The following is a 19,495-nucleotide window of genomic DNA, read 5'->3' as shown; positions in this document are numbered from 1 at the left end:
TTTCAGGCTCTGGCCTATTTTGTGTTGGCTGCTTCTCCTAGGATGTCTCATATACGCGGAGACGCCGACAGCCAGGGCCTGGTGGAGACCTCCACCCCATCCACGGGAAGGAGGGAGGAACTTGCCAAAATGCACATTCAGGCTCAGCAAGGCTGGGATGGGGCCAGGGACTGTCAATTTCTCGCAAGATCCTGGTGACGCGAATGCTGCCAGTCCCCAGATCACATTCTGAGTGGTGGCGGGCTCAAGGCCATTCTGTCATTGTCTAAGCTCTGGCTGCCCTAACAAAATACCATAGACTAGGTGACTTAACCCCCAGAGAGATCTTCCTCACAGTTCTGGAGGCTGGAAGTCCAAGATCAGGGTGACAGCAGCGTTGGTTTCCTCTGCGGCCTCTCTGGTTTGCAGGTGGCTGCCTCCTGGCCATATCCTCACATGGCCTCTCCTCTGGGCATGCACACTCCTGGTGTCTCTCTCTCTTATAAGGACACTGGTCATACTGGGTCTGGGCCCCACCCTTAGGACCCATTTAACCTGAATTACCTCCTTAAAGGCCCTACCTTGAAATACACAGGCTGGCTCATGCCTGTAATCCCAGCCCTTTGGGAGTCTGAGGCAGGAGGATCACTTGAGTCCAACAGTTCAAGAGCAGTCTGGGCAACATGGGGAAACTTTATCTCTACAAAAAAACACAAAAATTAGCTGGGCATGGTGGCACACGCATGTAGTCCCAGCTACTTGGGAGGCTGAGGCAGGAGAACTGCTTGAGCCTGGGAGGCAGAGGTTGCAGTGAGCCGAGATTGTGCCACTGCACTCCAGCCTAGGTGACAGAGCGAGACACACACACACACACACACACACACACACACGCGAAATACATTGGGGGTTGGGTTTGTTTTCTGTGGCTACAATAAGGAAATCAAAGTACGATTTCACAAATCACACAGTTTATTGCTACACAGAGATTTTTTTCCCTTAGGTTCCCAGTGCTTAAACAAGGAGAGAGTGAGACCCAACCTCACAGAGAATACACTCGACAGAAGAAGCCCATTAACCCCGCAGTCAGTGGGTTCCAGAATGATCAAGGCCTACTTGCTCACTTAGGATGGCAGCAGGCCTCAGTTTGAGGTGCACCTTCTACCAGCTGTTCTCAGGAGCACTGTAAGGTCCCTGGTCCCTAGAAGGCAGTGCCAGCGTTGGCGAGAGGCTTCTGAGAGTAGCTCCAAGGCTGGCAGGGTGACCTGTCACAGCTGGAGCTCCCAGCCTTGGGAGAAGAGGCCGAGGGTGCAGCTGGCCACAGCCAGAGCTCCCAAGGGGGTCCATCCACTCGCAGGTCTGCGTGTGTTTGGAAGTCCAGTCGCGAGGGTCAGGAGCTCACAGATGGGGTCCGATAAGGGGTGAGGCCACATTCTCCAGGGAAGAAGGGGGCGCATCAAGTTCTTAGCGCAGCAAAACGCGTCACTCATGTAGCAACCTGTGGAAGTGTCTGGAATCATTTCAAAGCCCTACAGTCTGGGCACAGTGTCTCATGTCTGTAATCTCAGCACTTTGGGAGGCCGAGGTGGGTGAATTCCTTGAGGTCAGGCGTTCGAGACCAACCTGGCCAATATGGTGAAACCCTGTCTCTACTAGAAATACAAAAACTAGTCAGGCGTGGTGTTGGGCGCCTGTAATCCCAGCTACTTGGGAGACTGAGGCAGGAGAATGGCTTAAACCCAGGAGGTGGAGATTGTGGTGAGCCGAGATTGCGCCACTGCACTCCAGCCTGGGCAATACAGTGAGACTTCATCTCAAAAACAAAACAAAACAAAACAAACAAAACCCTACATGTTTGTTCAGGGTGGGAAATTTAGTACATAACAGTCACCTTCTTCCCAGGCATCAGCCCAAAGGCAGCCCCTTTTCACCCAGGCACAGTCACATCTCCCCGAGTGCCCCAATTCACTGAAGCCCCAGGACAATTTGGGAGCACGGGGCTGGCCTTTCCTCTCCCTGGTGAAGGCGCCTGCCTTCCTCTCAGGCTCTAGTGCGGTCTTTTTCCATGCATGGTGGGGATAGCTTTCCTCTTTAATAAATACCAGGCTTTTAAAATGTTGAGTAAGTTAAGATTGTGCAGGTCAATTGCAAAAATCACCAAGATTGGATAATAAGGGCTGATGTTTGTGAAACACTTCCAGCTCTGCCCACAGCATCCTCAATGGGTGGCACATGTCCTGTGACATACAGATGGTTACTGCTCCTAATATCATTATTTTGACCAATGCATTTGGCATTCCCTGCACTGTTTTCTCCTCTAAAACTGTCTCCCAAGCCTTCACTGCTTCAGCCACTGCTTTCCTGGCTTCTATGCCAGGGAAGGGAGGCCACAGCCCAATAGCAGGAACAAAGGAGTCAATGACAGCTTTTGAGTTTCTAAACTGACTTCTTGTTTGTTTGTTTGTTTGTTTGTTTTGAGACAGAGTCTCACTCTGTCACTCAGGCTGGAGTGTAATGGCGCAATCTAGGCTTGCTGCAACCTCTGCCTCCCAGACTCAAGCAATCCTCCCACCTCAGCCTCCCAAGTAGCTGGGACCACAGGTGCACGCCACCACGCGCAGCTAATTTTTGCATTTTCTGTAGGGACAGGGTTTGGCCATGTTGCCCAGGATGGTCTCGAACTTCTGGGCTCAAACGATCCTCCCATCTCAGCTCCTCAAAGTGCTGGGATTACAGGTGCAAGTCACCACACCCTACCTGTTTGTTTTTTAATTTTTTTTATTTTGACACAATTTCAGACTGGCAGAAAAGTTGCAAGAAGAATACAAAGAATTCCCATATACATTTCATTCAGCTTCCCAGACGCTAGCATTGGATTGCATGGTCATTTTCTTCGTGTATCTCATCTCTAAATTATTTAAGAGAGAATTGCAGACATCACACTCCTTTTATCTCAATACTTTGAGTGTCTATTGCCTAAGAATGAGGACATTCTCTTACATAGCCATGATATAATTCTCTAAATCAAGAAATTAACATTAGTGCAATATATCATCTAATCTATAGACTTTGTTCAGATTTTACCAGTTGTCTCAGTAACGTCCTTTATGGCAAAAGAAAATCTCCGGTCATGAGGTATATTCAGTTTTCTTTTTTTCTTTTTTTTTTTTTTTTTTTGAGACAGGGTCTTCACCTGCTGTCGTCCAGGCTGGAGTGCAGTGGCGCAATCAGGGCTCACTGCAGCCTCAATCTCCTGAGCTCAAGAGATCCTCCCGCCTTAGCCTCTGGAGTAGCTGGGATCACAGGTATGTGTCAACATGCCCGACTAATTTTTGGTTTTGGTTTTGGTTTTATTTTTTTATAGAGATGGGGTTTCGCCATGTTGCCCAGGCTGATCTCAACTCCTGAGCTCCACTGATCCTTCCACCTCGGTCCCCCAGAGCCCTGGGATTACAGGTGTGAGCCACTGCACCGGGAAGCTTTCATATCTTTTTAGTATTCTTGCATATGGAATTGCTTCTTAGTTTATCTTTGCTTTTTTTTTTTTTTTTTTTTTTTGGTACAGTGGCATGATCTCAGCTCACTGCAACCTCTGCCTCCCAGGTTCAAGCGATTCTCCTGCCTCAATCTCCTGTGTAGCTGGGACTACAGGCGTGTGCCACCATGCCCAGCTAATTTTTATAATTTTAGTAGAGCTGGAGTTTCGCCATATCGGTCAGGCTGGTCTTGAACTCCCGACCTCAGGTGATCAGCCCGCCTCAGCCTCCTAAAGTGCTGGGATTACAAGTGTGAGCCACTGGCCCCAGCCTATCTTTGCCTTTTATGATGTTGACTTTTTTAGTTAAAGGTCGCTGGCCAATATTTCGAAGAATGTCCCTGAACCTGAGTTTGTCTGGTGTTTCTTCGCCATGAGGCTCAGGGTTTACACTTTTAGCAGATACCCTAGGGGAGACACTGTGTCCTTCTCCATGGCTCATATCAGAAGCCGCGTCTGCCTGTCCCGTTCCTGCAGCTGCTGACTCTGATGGCTTGGCTGAGGCACTAGCAGATCTCTACACTGTGAATTTCCTATTTATTTAGAGACAGGGTCTGACTCTGTTGCCCGGGCTGGAGTGCTATGGTATGAACGTGGCTCAATGCAGCCTCCACCTCCCCTGGCTCAGGTGATCCTCCCACCTCAGCCTCCTAAGTAGCTGGGACCACAGGTGTGTGCCACCGTGCCTGGCTAATTTTTTGTATTTTTGGTAGAGACGGGGTTTTGCCATGTTGTCCAGTCTGGTCTTAAACTCCTGGGCTCAAGCATTCCACCTGCCTCAGCCTCCCACAGTGCTGGGGTTACAGGTGTGGGCCACCGTGCCTGGCTTCTGGTTTTTTTTACACTAAGTAATTATCTTCTGGAGAGATGTATTGAGACAACATAAATAGCCTATTCCCCATAAAACCTTCGCCCACTAGTTTTTGCCTCTACTGATGATTCTTTCTTGAGACAAGTATTTTATGATGGTTGCCAAAGGTGAACTTTCTAACTCCACTACTCTTTCTGCATTTATTAGTTGGCATTGTACTGTAAGGAAGAGATTTCCCTTTTCCTCCGTTTATTTATTTAGTTGCATGCACACATGCACGTGTGTGTATACTGATATATGGGTATGTTATATAACTGATAGATATCATATTTTATATGTGTATCATATAGATATACAATCTCTATCTAGATATATATGTATATATGAGATATATAGATGTAGATATGATATGATTATATCATTGATCTATAATATACACACACATATACATTGGCATGGACTCAGGAATTCTTATTTTATGCAGTGGATTAAAATGCTTTCCTATCAGTTTTATTTGGATGCTCAAACTGTCCCAGATTTAGACAGGGGAGCTCTGTCCAACTGGCTCCATGTCCTCCCAGCGCAGCCCATCAATTCGAGGACTTCCTGACTTTCTGGCACAACAAGATGTTCCTGGCTCATCTTGTACTTCCCCTGCCCAGCCCTGGAATCAGCCATTTCTCCAAGGAGCCCTGGTTCCTTCTGGTGGAGAATGGTGTCTAAATAGGAAAAAAAGAAAAAAAACTGGCAGAGAAAACAGGTTGAGGGAAGAGATGCTTGTATCTCAAAAATAACAGATTTGGGGAGAGTCTGGTTCCTCACCCCATACAGACCTGATGATGGAGAGCAAAAGCCTAAACCCAGATGCTGGCAATGGTCTGAGGGGCTCCCCAGACCTACGAGGCAGGGCCCCCTCCCCCTGTAGAAACTTCAAGTATCTGACACTCACTTTCCCAGACTCCCTTGCAGCCTGGGTACCACGTGCAAGGAGTGGGGTCCAGAAAGCTCTCAGGGGAGCGGTGGGGGCTTCAGGGGCAGCATGTGGGAATGCCAAATTTAAGCAAAATAAAATAATAATAAAACATGGTATGGGACAGGCTTAGCCACAAAACGTATTTATTGCTTATCTGCAGTTCCCGTTGAACTGGCCTGCTGTTAATATGGCACCCCCCGTGTGGGTCTAATAGGAGAGCCCGGGCTCCCACCCCAGGGGGCTGCATGGAGCCGTACTGCTGCCACCAAGCAGGCGGGTCCCCTCAGACAGCTCCGTGGCAGGACCTGGGAGCCACTCCTGGCTGCAGAGCTTCCCTGCTTGGTCCTCCAGCTCTCCCTGAGATTCTGTGGGATCTTCAAGATCCTTTTAACAAATCCCTTTTCCACTTAAATGAACTAGGGGTTCTGGAAAGAGTCACCTGCTCCCACCTCTCACAGAGACAAATCCAGCTGGGAAAAAAAGGGAGAGAGTGCCAGGTCAGTTCTGGAAAACCAAAGAGGAGAAGGGGCCTGTTCCACATTTCCACTCAGAACCTGCAGTATTCCCCACCCTCCACCCTGCAAGCTGAATCTCTCTCGGGACAGGGGTCTGGGAGGGAGTCCAGGGCAGAGCAAGCCTGAAGCCACCCAGTGAGGCAGCAGTGCCCTGGATTGGTGTGGGAGGGCTGGCAGAGGCTCCCATGCCCCCAAAAGAGAGAGCCGAGAGATCCTGAAGGGGATCGCCCCACAGGGAAAGGGCACGAGTGGGAGGCCTGGCCCTCTCAGCAGATGCCGCCACAGAGAACATAGCAATGACACCTTGTAGCTAGTGCTCTCCTGGACAAATGGCACCATAATCTGATAGCGCCCTGCAGACCAGGGATGCTATATGCACCCTGATCCAATTATGCCTTGGGAGGCTGAGGCAGCAGAATCGCTTGAACCCGGGAGGCGGAGGTTGCAATGAGCTGAGATCACATCACTGCACTCCAGCCTGGGTGACAGAGTAAGACTCCATCTCAGAAAGGGAAAAAAAAAAAAAAAAGAGGAGAGGATTGGAGAAAGGGTTAATGAACCAGTCCAGGGAGAGTGATGTGGATAAGAAGGACGTCCCAGCCTGTCCGGGTCTGGGTGGTCCGTCAGCACCTTCCAAGGAAGAGTCTTTTATGTGGGCAGAGCCTTCGGCGGCAGACGCCAGGCACTTACCACAGTGACAGCAAGACAGTGTCTGTTAAGACTGCCGGTTCAAGCTGGGGGAGTCCTGCTCTTTTTATGGCCACAGAGTCTCTGGCGGGGACTGAGAGAGGAAGAGAGTGTGCCCGGGAGTCCTTATCTGGATAGGCGCAGTCTTTGTGGATTGGGGAAAACATCTGGTCCCTGTTATCATGATGCCTTTTGAAATGTAGGACGGAGTCTTTTTCCAGGATGGAGTTACTTATGTCAAGGATGCTCTCTGCAGTGCCTATATCCAGTGCCACTTTGAAGAACGAATGAGCGAATGAATGAACATGGCACCAACCCTGGAGGAGCGAGTGTGGACACTGGTCTCGTTCCCTGATCTCAGCAGCTCCAGGCTGCAGGTCGGGATGTGTATGGCTGTAAACCGCTGCTCCATGGAGGACGAGAGGCCGCCGAGTGTGACTTCCTGGGTAGGAAAGACAGGTGCCTCTGCTTCCACCTGCTCAGCCCTGGGGAGAAGAGAGCTTGTTTCTGTGACTCCCCTTTCTGACTTTTTCCCGGGCCTTTCGATGTTTTCCTGTTAAATGAAGGGCTAAAAGGAGGCAGAAAGTAAATGGGGCGGATTTCTCCCGAGTGAGTTGACAAAGAGCATGGGGAACCAGGAGCCTCCTTGAGAGTTTCAACCTCCTCCCTCCTCGCCGATCGCCTTGCCTGGTGGGCTGGGCTCAGGAAACTGACGGAGAAAAGGGGCTCTGTGTCTCCTCCATGTGTGCATGTGTGCATGTGTGCATGTGTGTGTGTGTGTGTGTGCATGTGTGTATGCGTGTGTGTGTGCATTGTGTATGCGTGTGTGTGCATGTGTGTATGTGTGTGTGCATGTATGTGTGTGTGTGCATGTGTGTGTGCATGTGTGTATGCGTGTGTGTGCGTGTGTGCATGTGTGCATGTGTGTATGCGCGTGTGTGTGCATGTGTGTATGCATGTGTGTGTGCATGTGTGCATATGTGCATGTGTGTATGCGTGTGTGTGTGTGCGTGCATGTGTAAAGGGAGAGCCCAAGGGAAAGGAAGGGGGTAAAACATAAATACATTTCTAGTGACTGAGCCACTGCGTCCCTGGGCCCAGAAAGAGTGTGATGCAAGCTGCATCTTGAAGATGGTGTGATCGAAACCAGACAGCTACTCTATTTCCAAAGTGCTCCATCTTACCTGTGCCAGGCACTGTCTTCAGCTCTATAAATATTTATTTGTTTGTTTGTTTGTTTGTTTTGAGATGGAGTTTTACTCTTGTCGCCCAGGCTGGAGTGCAATGGCAGTGATCTCAACTCACTGCAATCTCCGTCTCCCAGGTTCAAGCGATTCTCCTGCCTCAGTCTCCCGACTAGCTTGAATTACAGGAGCCGACCAACACGCCCAGCTAATTTTTAGTAGAGACAAGTTCTCACCATGTTGATTAGGCTAATCTCAAAATCCTGACCTCAGGTGATCCACCCACCTCGGCCTCCCAAAGTGCTGGGATTACAGGTGTGAACCACTGTGCCTGGCCAAGTTTAATTTCTTAATCCTCATAGCAACCCCATGAGGTAGGTGTCATTTTTATCCACATTTTACAGATGAAGAAACTGAGGCACAGAGAGGGTAAGTGACTCACGCAAGTTCACACAGGCTGGAGGGAACAGAACTGGGATTTGAGCCTGAGCTACCTGGTTCCTGGGGCCTTCAATTGCATAACGCACTCAATCCTCCAAAGCTGTCCCAGGATAGCTCTCAGGCCCCAGACTCCTGGGTCAACACCAGCAGCACAGTCATGAAGAACATCACATCAAGAAAGATACAAAAGCATCAGTCGGGCGTGGGGCACACCTGTCGCCCTAGCTGCTCAGAAGGCTGAGGCAGGAAGATGGTTTGAGCCTGAGAGGTGGAGGCTGCAGTGAGCTATGATCCCACCACGGCACTCTAGCCTGGGTTACAGAGCAAGACCCTGTGTCGAGAAAATGACAATCAATTCAATTCAAGGCAGATACTAATCGTCCCCAGATCACTGGCTCTCTGCTCAGCAAACTTTATCACAAGGGCAGCGATGTGGATCAGAGTGACGATCACTTCACAGATGAGACACTTCCCTCCCTGCCTGCCGCCCAGATGCGAAGGAGGGAGAAGCCAAGTCTCAGCCTTCGACGGCTCCTTCCTTTCCAGACTGCGTGGGTTGGTTTATCCTCTAGCTGCTTTGCCAATTCAAGAGCAACAAACTCCACCACCTGCCATGTACTAAGAGGAAAATTATTTTTTTTGAAACGAAAGGACACCGAATACAGCAGGGACACCCTGAGGTGTCGGCAGAGATGGGTCCCAGCTTGGAGTGGCCACAGGCGCTCCTGTTTGACCCCCCAGTGGCCCCTTCATGTGGAATTTCTCCACTGTCCCCAGGGACTTGGGGACCTAACCCCAAAGTGTAGTCAAGGAAAGGGAGCTTAGATGCTGCCAGTGTCTCCGGGCTGCCTGTGTGGCCTCAGCTTACCTCGTCAGCTGTCTTTCAAAACTGCCCCGGTGGCTCGCTCACCAGTCAGTGGTGACAAGAGACAATTTGACAGTCGTAAGAGTGGAGGGTGTGGGCCTCGCTGCAGGCTGGGAGTCACGCAGCAGAAGAACGCCGGGGGCCAGGGCTGCCTTTGGCAACTGCAGTTCCCCTCCCAGCTCAGGAAGCAAGGCCTGAAGGGATTTTCGGGGACTTGTGTCTCTAGTCCTTTCTGCTCAGCTGTTTCCCCAGTATCTCTCTTTAGACTAAGAGCCAGCTCTATTTCTCCAATAACAAAATGAGGGTGATGGTGCCATCCTCAGCACTTAGGGTGGCAGATGCCAGAATTGGGTGGGTGTTCAGAGATGCATCCTGCGAGTCACGATGCCGCCCCTAACATCATGTTTGCGGATGTGCAGTGAGAGCTTTCTCATTCATTCTATCTACAAATGAGGTTCTCAAGTGACTGCTCACAGCACCAGAGATAGAGCGGTTCCCAGATTAGGGGAGGGGTAAACAAGAGTCCCACAAATAGTAGCGGTAGTCAGTGGCATGTGGCGTTGAAGCGGGGGATTTTGTGTGTAAAGACAGGGAGGCTTCCTGGAGGAGGAATCTGGTCTTTATCTTAGGAGCAATGGCCACAGTCATGGAAGTGTTCATCAAGGGTGCTGGGATGAGATTTGCATCTCCAAGGCTCCTTCTGATGGCAGCATGGAAAAGGGGTAGACAGGTCCAGCGTAGAGGCAAGGAGACCAGGTGGAGGCTGTTTCCCAGCCCAGGTGAGAGATTTCAGCAGCTCAGACTGGGATGGTGGCCACTGGGATGGAGAGAAGCTGGTAGAGAGATACTGAGGCAGAGGCACTGGCTTGGGAGTACACAGGCTTTGGGGAGAGGGAGAAGGCAGGGTCAGATGCCTCCCGGTTATCTGGCTTCACGAAGCTGGACCGGCGGTGTTGTCAATCAATGCAGGTACTTTGGGTTGAAGAAGGAAGTAGACAGAAAAATCGTGGCCATAGTAAATTTTTTTAAAAATAGAAAGTATAATCTACAATATGACAGCATCTTTGTTTTAAAATGTACAGAAAAAAGACTGAAAGGAAATTTACTACAGATTAACGAGGTTCTCTCTGAACAGGGGATTGTTTTCTTTCTGCTTTTCTCCATTTCCCAAATTTTCATTAATGATCACATACAATATTACAATTAGGGAAAATCGCACTTGAAAAAAGCATCGTATATTTGACCAACTCTGGAGAAATCCATGCCTTTGATAGAGGTAGCTTTTCCTTTTTTTCAGAGCAGGGAGCAGACAATCCCAGTGCTGGGACTCAATGACCCTTGGTTAAACCTCACCCATTTCCAAGACGATTTGCCAGACAGGCACAGCCTCACACGAGGAGCCTCTCAGAAGAAGTTTTTGTTGTTGTTGTATTGTTTTGTTTTGTTGCTTCATTTATTAAATCTGGGTTTGTGCATCATGTTCTGAATTATAACAGTTCATTGTAAGTTTTTTTGTTTTTTAAGTTCAATATTATATTTTCTCTCTTTCTCCCAAAGAAACATTTAAATCAAACCACAGGATGAAGTTGACATTTGCTTGCAACTTCTGGGCCTTTTAAAAAATAAGAGGAGCTCCCTTCCCTGGCTTCGAAAGGGTAAAGGGGCGTTCTGTTTTGTTTCACTTCTGGATTCAGGTAGAGAAGAACCACTTTGAAGAAATCGCCACCATAAATCCCGTCTGCTTGCTGGGGAAGAACGGTTGGCTGGGGTCCTTTTAAGCTGGGAGCATGAGGAGCTGGAAATGGTGTGGGGCTTCCCTGACACCCAGGAGCCATCAGGAAGAACACAGATGCATTCCATGGGAGATAAACCGAGCTGCTCCCCAAGCGGAGGGCGGGGGACTGGGGGTGGGGAAGCAGGGAGCAGCAAAAGCTCTGCCTCTGCACTGCCAGCTGCCAGCTGCGTCTTTCTAGGGCACCGCCCGTGCCTCTGAGTCCTCCAACTGAACCAGGCTGAGACTCAGCCACCAAGTGTAGGGCATTAGTTGGGTTCTTGCTCCCAGAGCCCAGAGCTAAGTCATTAGGCATGGGAGGTGGCTGTGCATGCATGGAGGGTCAAGCTCTTCTGCCTCGACTAAACAAATAGTAATAATAGAAGTAGTAGTAACAGTAGTAATAATGATAGCAGCAGTAACAGTAATAGCAGTAAGTGGTGGTTGTAGTAGTAATAATGCTATTAGTGGTAATAATCCTAGTAATAATAGTAATATTAATAATAGCATTAGTAACAGTAATAATGGAACTGGTAATAATAGTAGAAACAGCAGTGGTGATAATAATGGTCATCAGAGGAGAACCATCCCAACAACCTGAGCACAGCTGGTCTTCACTGGACACCATGAGCCGCTGTCCAGACCTTTTTCACTCCCACCAACACCGGCCGCTCCACTAACTATGAGATGCTCAAGGAGGAGCAAGAGGTGGCTGTGCTGAGGGCGTCCCACAACCCTGCTCCCCTGATGTCCACCGTGATCTACATCCACTGCGAGACCTCTGTGTCCAACCATGTCGTCTGGTCCCTGTTTAACACCCTCTTCATGAACTCCTGCTGCCTGGGCTTCATAGCATTGGCCTCCTCCGTGAAGTCTAGGGAAAGGAAGATGGTTGGCGACCTGACCAGGGCCCCAGCCTGTGCCTCCACCGCCAAGTGCCTGAACACCAGGCCCTGATGGTGGGCATCCTCGTGACCATTCTACTCATCGTCATCCCAGTGTTGATCTTCCAAGTCTATTGAAAGATCAGGAGGCACCATCCAGGTCAGGAGCTCTGCCCACGCCCTGTCTCCCACGTGCTCCACCTGCCATTCCTTCTCCTGCCCCTAGAGCCAAGTCCTGTATCAGCCCTTTATCCTCACATGCTTTTCTACGACAGCATTCAATAAAGTCCACGTGTTCCTGGAAAAATAACTAAATAATGGTCATCATAATACTAACACTAGCAATGGCAGCAGCTATCATTTAGTGTCCTCTGCATCCCAGACACCCTTGTAAGCACATTCAGAGACAAACGCATTTAATCTCCAAGACACCTGTGAGGAAGGCAATATGTTACCACCTCAGTTCACAGATAAAGAAACTGAGGCACAGGGCTTTATGTGATTTGCCCAAGGTCTCCCCACTATTAAAAGACAGGGCCACCAGGCACAGTGGCTCACTCTTGTAATCCCAGCACTTTGGAAGGCCAAGGCCAGAGCATCGCTTGAGTCCAGGAGTTGGAGATCAGCCTGGGCAACATGGCAAAACCCTGTCTCTCCAAAGAATACAAAAATTAACCAGGTGTGGTGACGTGCACCTGTGGTGCCAGCCACTTGGGAGGCTGAGTTGGGAGGATCACTTGGGCCCAGGAAATCGAGGCTGCAGTGAGCCAAGATCGCACCACTGCACTCCAGCCTGGGTGACAGAATGAAACCTAGTCTCAAAAATAAATAAATAAAGAGGTAGGACCAGGACTTGAATCCAAATCTGTGTCACTTCAGAGGCCCCGTGTGCCCTTTCTTCCAAACCGGTGGTTCTCCTGCAGCTGCCCACAAGTCCCTGGAAACATCTCAGCGTCTGTGCCGCACCTTCGGGGACTCAGCTACAGTCTGAGTGCCCATACGTGGAGGACCCAGCTCTTCTGCCTCAACTAAACCAACAGTACCAGTAGAAGTAGTAGCAGTGATAACAGTAGTAGCAGTGATAACAGTAGTAGTAGTGATAACAATGGCAGTAGTGATAGTAGCTGTAGTAGTGGGGGCAGTAGTAGTGATAGTGCCATGAGTGGTAGCTATGGGATTTTGTTGGGGGTCACTTGGTATTGGAATCTGCCTCTTGCTGCCCTACACCAGGGGTTCTCCTGCACCGGCCTGGATCTAAATCCCTTAACGGGCTCGTCAAAATACAGATCGCCAGGCCCAGCCCCAGCCCCAGAGCATCTGACTCAGGAGTTCTGGGGCGGGGCCTGAGAACCTGCATTCTAACAAGCTCCCAGGGGATGCTGATTGGGCTGGCCCGGGAATCCTGCTCTGTGAGCCACTGCTCTGGGCCAATCCTTCCTCCCTGGAGGAAATTCCATCACGCACATGAGCGCATATGTTCATTCAACCCTCACTCAGCACTCAGCACTCAGCACGGGCCAAGCGCTGTGCTAAGCACAGAGGGTGATGAGGCAAAACAGACAAGTCCTTGCCCTCGGAGAGCTTCAGTCCCATTGCCTGCTTTTCTGGCTTTGACAGCAGGGATCCTCGGGGGCTGAGAGGGGCTTGGGGAGTGGATAAGATAAGATGCCCGTTGGCGGAGAGGACCTGCCCGCCCTGGGAAAGGCTCAGTTTGTTCTTGGCCCCTCGGCGAATCCATTGTCCAAACCTCCCCTCTAAACCAGTTACATAAGTGTTCCCTGAGCCCCGGAAACTTCCAGATGGCCACACGGCCCACCCCACCAGCTGCTCCTGGGATGTCAGCTCCGGCCACTTCCCGGGTCCTGGAATTCCCAGAGCAGCCAGACACAAAGCAGCTGTCTAAACGTCAGGAAGGCCAGGCATGCCGAGTGTGAGATGGGCTGACAACAGCCTGTGTGTACTCCTGGCCCCTCTCCAACAGCAGCTGGGCCCAGAGGGCGGTGGGGGCCCCAGTGCCGGCAAGGATGGAGCAGGGTCCCCATGACCCCAAATATCTGGGGCCCCAGCACACACCAGCTGTCCATCAGCCCCAGAGGGAGGTGCGCCAGCAATCTCCCCCTTAGCCAGAATAGGCCACCCTGTCCTGCCTTTCTGCTCAGACACATTCCTGGTCCCTTCTGGTTGACAAACTCCCCCCACCTGCTCCTAAGCCATCCTCACCATATCAGGGAACCACGAGGGGCATCAGAAACACCCAGAAAACGTGTCTAAAGTGCCCATTCCTGGGCCCCACCCACAGTCTAATCCCATAGGTCTGAAAGCTGGCCCGGGAGTCTTTAGTTTTACCAAGTCCCAGGCAACTTTGACGCAGGAGTTCCTCAGGCCATCCTTCAAGACACACTGACACAGACGGCACGCTCTCATTTTATAGGACATATGATCTATATGCAATGGAGAATGTTTTATATCTATATATGGTTGTCCGTAGCTACAGCCTGACTACTTACCTATAGACAGATGATGGATGATAGATACTGACCTATCCCAGGACACCCAAGTCTCCACCTCACCTTCACAAGGCTTTCTTTCTCCCCTTGTTTTCTATAAGGACACCTGTCACAGAATGTGGGGCCACCCTAATCAAGAACGATCCCATCTCAAAATCCTTAACTTCATCACACCTGCAAAGACCCTTTTCCCAGATGAGGTCCCAATCATAATTCTTTGGGGTTAGTCTGTGGATGAATCTTTTTGAAGATTCAAACTACTACAATGGTATGATATAAACTAATATTTATATTAGTTTAATGTAAACTATTCTAAAGAATATAGATATTCTCCTTGGAAATTGGATCTTGCCAGGCATGCTGGCTCAAGTCTGCAATCCCAGCATTTAGGGAGGCAGAGGCAGAAGGATCAGTTGAGCCCAGGAGTTCAAGACCACCGTGGACAACATAGGGAGACCCCATCTCTACAAAAAAAAAGGAGGGGGGAGGAAAAAACAAGTTTGAAAATTGGACTTCAAGCCAAAAACACAGGAAAGACATTGAATTCAAGTCCCCCAGAGGACGGAGCCTCAGGCTGTGTCTGGGCCCCTCTTCAAAGTGGGCGGGCTTTGCACTACAGCCAAGCAGAACAGCCAATCAAATGGTGAGATTTTTCTTGAAGGTCACAAACCTTCCGTTATTGTCTGCTTGTAAGCCCCGTGCATGCTTCACGCCCTGGGGGTTTCTCTTCTTCCTTCCCCGGCCTCTCCGCCCCACTCCTTTCCTGGTTCCCGCTAACTGGCCAACCCTGGGCCTCTTCCCTTCTCCCCGGGCTCCCTCTCCCCTGCAGTCATCCCATCCCTTGCCTTACATGTCATCTGCATGTGTGCCCCCCGCCCACCCCCATGCCACATCTTCAGCTCTTGCCTCTCTGAGGCCCAGGTCCATAGAGCCCATGGCCAATGGCCATCTCCACGCCCTGACTGATGCCTCTTAGCCTGTCTGGGCTCCCATTGCCTGGCATGTAAAATAACGATGACTTTGGAGGGCCACTGTGCACGTGCAGGAGGCTACAGTAAAGACGCTCAGCACGTGGTAAGTGCTGGAGTTCTGCGGATGGCGTCTTCTAAGGCAGCATGCAAACGGCACGGCCGCTCCCCTCGAGGTGGAGGAGACTTTGACTGGGAAGCAGGCCCACGGCCAGGTCCTCCCAGGTTCAGGGGTCAGGGTACACAGCTGTTCAGCAAGACTCTTGGGAGGACCCTCCCCTTCCTTCCCTGGTGCATGAAGCTTCAAGTCTTGGGCAGAGCCTTCCTGTTCTTTAGCAACGAGCCATGGGGTTTAAGTGTAAATCGCCCCCAGGAGACAAGAATCAAGGACTTGGACTTATTCTCACTAAAGTGGATGTGACTGACAGCAGATCTGTTCCCAAGAGAGAGCAAGTATGAGGACCCTGGCAGTGGGGTCCAGCTTGGCGCCCCGGCTTCAGGCAGCGCTCAATGGTCTCACGCCCCTCAAAGGGGGCAGTGCAGAATTGCCCACCACCAGGGGGCAGCAGAGCACCAGGGACCAATTTCTACCACTCCCCAGAGGGGTGAGAATGGCTGCCTCTGACCCCGGCCCATCTAGGCAGCCTCTCTTCCTTCCAGTCCGATATATGCTCCGTCCGCGCACCCCAGGGATCCAGAGAGGCCTCCAGGGAAGCAGGAACCCCATTTCTTAGAGGCCATTTAGCCCAAGTAGTGACTGAAGCCCTCGACCTGTTATCCAAGAAAAAGGGTCCAGCCCCCATCCCAGGGGCCCAGCCCCCATCCCCGGGACTTCTTAATGCCTTAAAGTGGGGTCCCTGGGCCAGAAGCAGCAGCCTCACGTGGGAGCTTGTTGTAAATGCTGATTCTCGGGCCCCACGCCAGACCGACAGAAGCAGACTCTCAGGGAGTGGGCCTGCAATGTGGGTTTGAAGACGCCCTCTAGGAAATTCTGATGCAGCTCAAACATGACAACCAGTGAATCCGGCCAAATAGGAACGCTGCTTTCATTTGCACAGCCAGTGTTGCCATCAGGAAGGACAACATGGTGTGGTGGCAGTGCCTGCACTATGAGGAGGCTGACCGGGAACAAGGGCACTGGACTCTGCAGGCCTGGCCTGTGCTGGCGGCAGTAGGTGGCTCATATGTCCTGATGGATGAATGAGCTGGGCATGGTGACGGCCTCGACACACAGCACCCATGACCCAGCTCCCATCGGATCCAGAAGGAAGAGTTAAACGTACCCTCGGGGTTGCCAGTTCTCCAAAATGAGCACTTCTGTGGCTGAAACGGAGCCCCAGTCCTCCGCAGACTGGGCACTTAAGTAGAGGCCACTCATCAGGAAGCATCAGAAGGGAGGGGACCCCACAGCCTGGATTCGAATCCCTGATTCGTACGAGCTGGGATTTGAATCTACTCAGGTGTCACAACCTCTCTGATCCCCAGCTTTCCTGCCCTATCCACTGGGGACAGTAAAAGAACTGACCAAATAAGCTTGTTGTGAGGACAAAATAAGATCACTCATGGGACACCCTGGTCCGTAGTAAACATTCACCAGTATCAGCAAATTTTCTTAGTAAACAGGTCATGTAAGTTGTAAAAATCTATGTGTTCTCAATCTGGATGTTCCTCCAAAGGTTAAACATAGCGTTTCCATGGGACCCAGCCATTCCACTTGTGAGTTTACACCCAAGAGAAATGAAAACACGTTACACAAAAACATGTGCAAGAACGCTCTTGGCAGCCCTATTCGCAGTAGCCAAAACACAGTGGAAACAGCCCACATGTCCATCAGCTGCTGATGGACAAACAAAATGTGCTCCATTCACTCAACGGAACATTATTCGGCCATGAAAAAGGAATGGTGTTCAGGTACGTGCAACAATGTTCATGACTTTGAAGACGTGGCACTGAGTGAAAGAAGCCAGACACAAAGAACCACAGACTACATGATGCCATTTATAGGAAACGTCCAGAACAGGCAAATCCAGAGAGACCGAAAGTGGATTCACAGTTAGCAGGGGCTGGAGGAAGTCGGGGAATTGGGGACGATGGCTAAAGTACAGGGATTTTTTGGGGGTGAAATAAAATATTCTAAAGAGGATTGTAGTGATGGCTGCACACCTCTGTGGATACACTAAAAACTACTGAACTGTGGGCTTTTAACAGGTGTCTATGTGAATTACATCTCAAAAAAAAAAGCTGTTAAAAAAAATCCATGCTTCTTCCATAAGATTCTCTACAGCTATTTTAATTGTTAATGAGAGTGAACAGGTGCGCCCCATGACCATTTTAATTTTTAACTGATCCCTAAGCAAAAGAGTTTAAAAAAGGTGCCTGAGGTCACGTGTGGTGGCTCACGCCTGTAATCTCGGTGCTTTGAGAGGGAGGCTGAGACAGACAAATTACTCAAGGCCAGGAGTTCAAGACCAGTCTGTGCAACACAGGGAGACCCTTATCTTTATTTAAAAATTTTTAAAAATCAGCCGGGCATGGTGGCGTGAGCCTGTAATCACAGCTACTCGGGAGGCTGAGGTATTGAGCCCAGGAATTTGAGGCTGCCGTGAGCCAGGATCACACCACAGCAGTGCAGCAAGACAGCAAGACCCTGTCTCAAAACAAAGAAAGAGAGAAGAAAGAAAAGAACAAAAAAAAAACAGGTGCTTGAGCTCAATTCCACATCCAAGTTAGGGGCTCTGTCACGAGCCCTCCTTCAAGTGGCCAGGCCTGAATTCATAGCACACCAAAGCAAAGCAGTGCACTGAGTATTGCATTTGTTTAAAGACCACAGACTTTCTCGTCAGATTTGTCTGTAAACTCCACATAATCCTTGAAGTGGGCTAAGCCCCCTGAGTTCCTCAGGGCTTCGAGGCTAACTTATCACCAGAAAAACTCCAGCGTCTCCAGGCCCAGAGCGTCAGGCTGGGAGCCCGCAGCCATCCATGAAGCCAGCTCCGGGGAGGTCTGGCCTTGAGCCTGCCCCGGCCTTATCGCCAAGAGGATATGTTCTCGCCCTACTCCAACTGTTTGTCCAGAAGACAAAGGCCCAGGCAGGGTCCCGAAAAGTGAAGTGTCACCCCTTCAGAGGGAAGCGTCCCCAGCCCAGCCCTGGTAGAGTCACCGAGAGAACGGATGGGGCTCCTGGCACAAGGACCCTGTGTCTTCTGTCCCCTCCCTCACTCAGACCCTCCCACAGGGTGCCCTCGCCATCCCATTGGCCTTCAGGCTCTGAGGGTGGCCTTTGGGTTCCCCGCCTTGACCCCTGGCCACCTGCACGCCCTGCCCCTCCTCCCACTCCCAGGCACCTCTGGGCCTCCGCTCAGGCCGTCAAACCCAGCTCCACCAGGCCCCGGCCGTGGACAAGTGCGCTCTCCAAAGCCTCAGCCCTCTGTTTGCAAGAGCTTGTGAGCTAAAGCATGCCAGGGCCTGAATACGAGGCCGGGGCGAACTGGCATTCCTGCTGGCTCTGGCCTCTGGGACGGCAACTCCTCCAGCTCACTGCCCTCCACCCTTCTAGCTTGCAGCTCCCTCCTGTGCCCCAGAACTGCCCGGCACTCTGGGGCTCCCAGGCTCATCTGGGCACGACTCTGCGCTCCCGACAGAGGCCTCTGCACACCCCCTCCCTGGCCTGCCCCATCACAGCTCTTCACCAAGATGCTTCATGGAGTGAGTGAGTTTCCAAAGCACTTTTCCTTCCATTATCTCATTTGGTCCTCACAGCACCTGGAGGCGGGCAGCCAGGCTGTTGCTCCATTTCACAGGTGAGAAACGGAGACTCGGAGCCCTGGGCTCCAGGCCAGCCTTCTCCCCTTCAGCTTCATGGGGTTTCAAGATGGGGGAAGAGGGGCGCTGGCCAGGGGTTAAATGTGGTGCTGTCCACAGCCCCTGCATGGCCTACTACTCAGAACAGTCCTTTGAAAGGACACCCTTTAAACAAAGCCTCCCAGCCCAGCCAGGGGGAGCGGTCCCATTTCCCTGGGCCTGGCTTGACCCATCCCAAGGGTGGGGCTGTGCCTTCGCTGACTCAGTCCTGGTCCCGGGCCGGGGATCGGGCCGGGGATCCGGCCAGAGCCAGAGCCGCTCTGCCTCCCTGGCCCGGCCTCAGACCCACAGCACCGGCTCAGTTTATCTTCCTTGTCAGTAAAAGAGGGAAGTGGCCCTAGGGACCCTGAGGGTCACTCTTCTGGAAAATGTGGACAAGCTGTTCAGGCCAGTGAGAAGGGATGGTTCTTTGCAGCCAGTTCCTGCAACAGTCCAGAAACAGAAAATAGAGCGGCCCAGGGGCTTCGATGCCAAGCCAGACCTGGGTCTGCACCCGGCCCCTCTGGCTCCCAGCACT

At 51.1% G+C, this 19,495-nt stretch overlaps 1 pseudogene; it reads left to right on the top strand.

Moving 5' to 3' along the window:
- The first annotated feature begins 6,802 nt into the window (after positions 1 to 6,802).
- Positions 6,803 to 12,264, top strand: LOC101021970 (annotated as a pseudogene).
- Positions 12,265 to 19,495: the final 7,231 nt, after the last annotated feature.

The sequence above is a fragment of the Papio anubis genome, chromosome 18 (genome assembly GCF_008728515.1).
Source record: "Papio anubis isolate 15944 chromosome 18, Panubis1.0, whole genome shotgun sequence".
Taxonomy (NCBI): Eukaryota; Metazoa; Chordata; class Mammalia; order Primates; family Cercopithecidae; genus Papio; species Papio anubis.
This window is presented reverse-complemented; position numbering and strand designations above follow the sequence as displayed.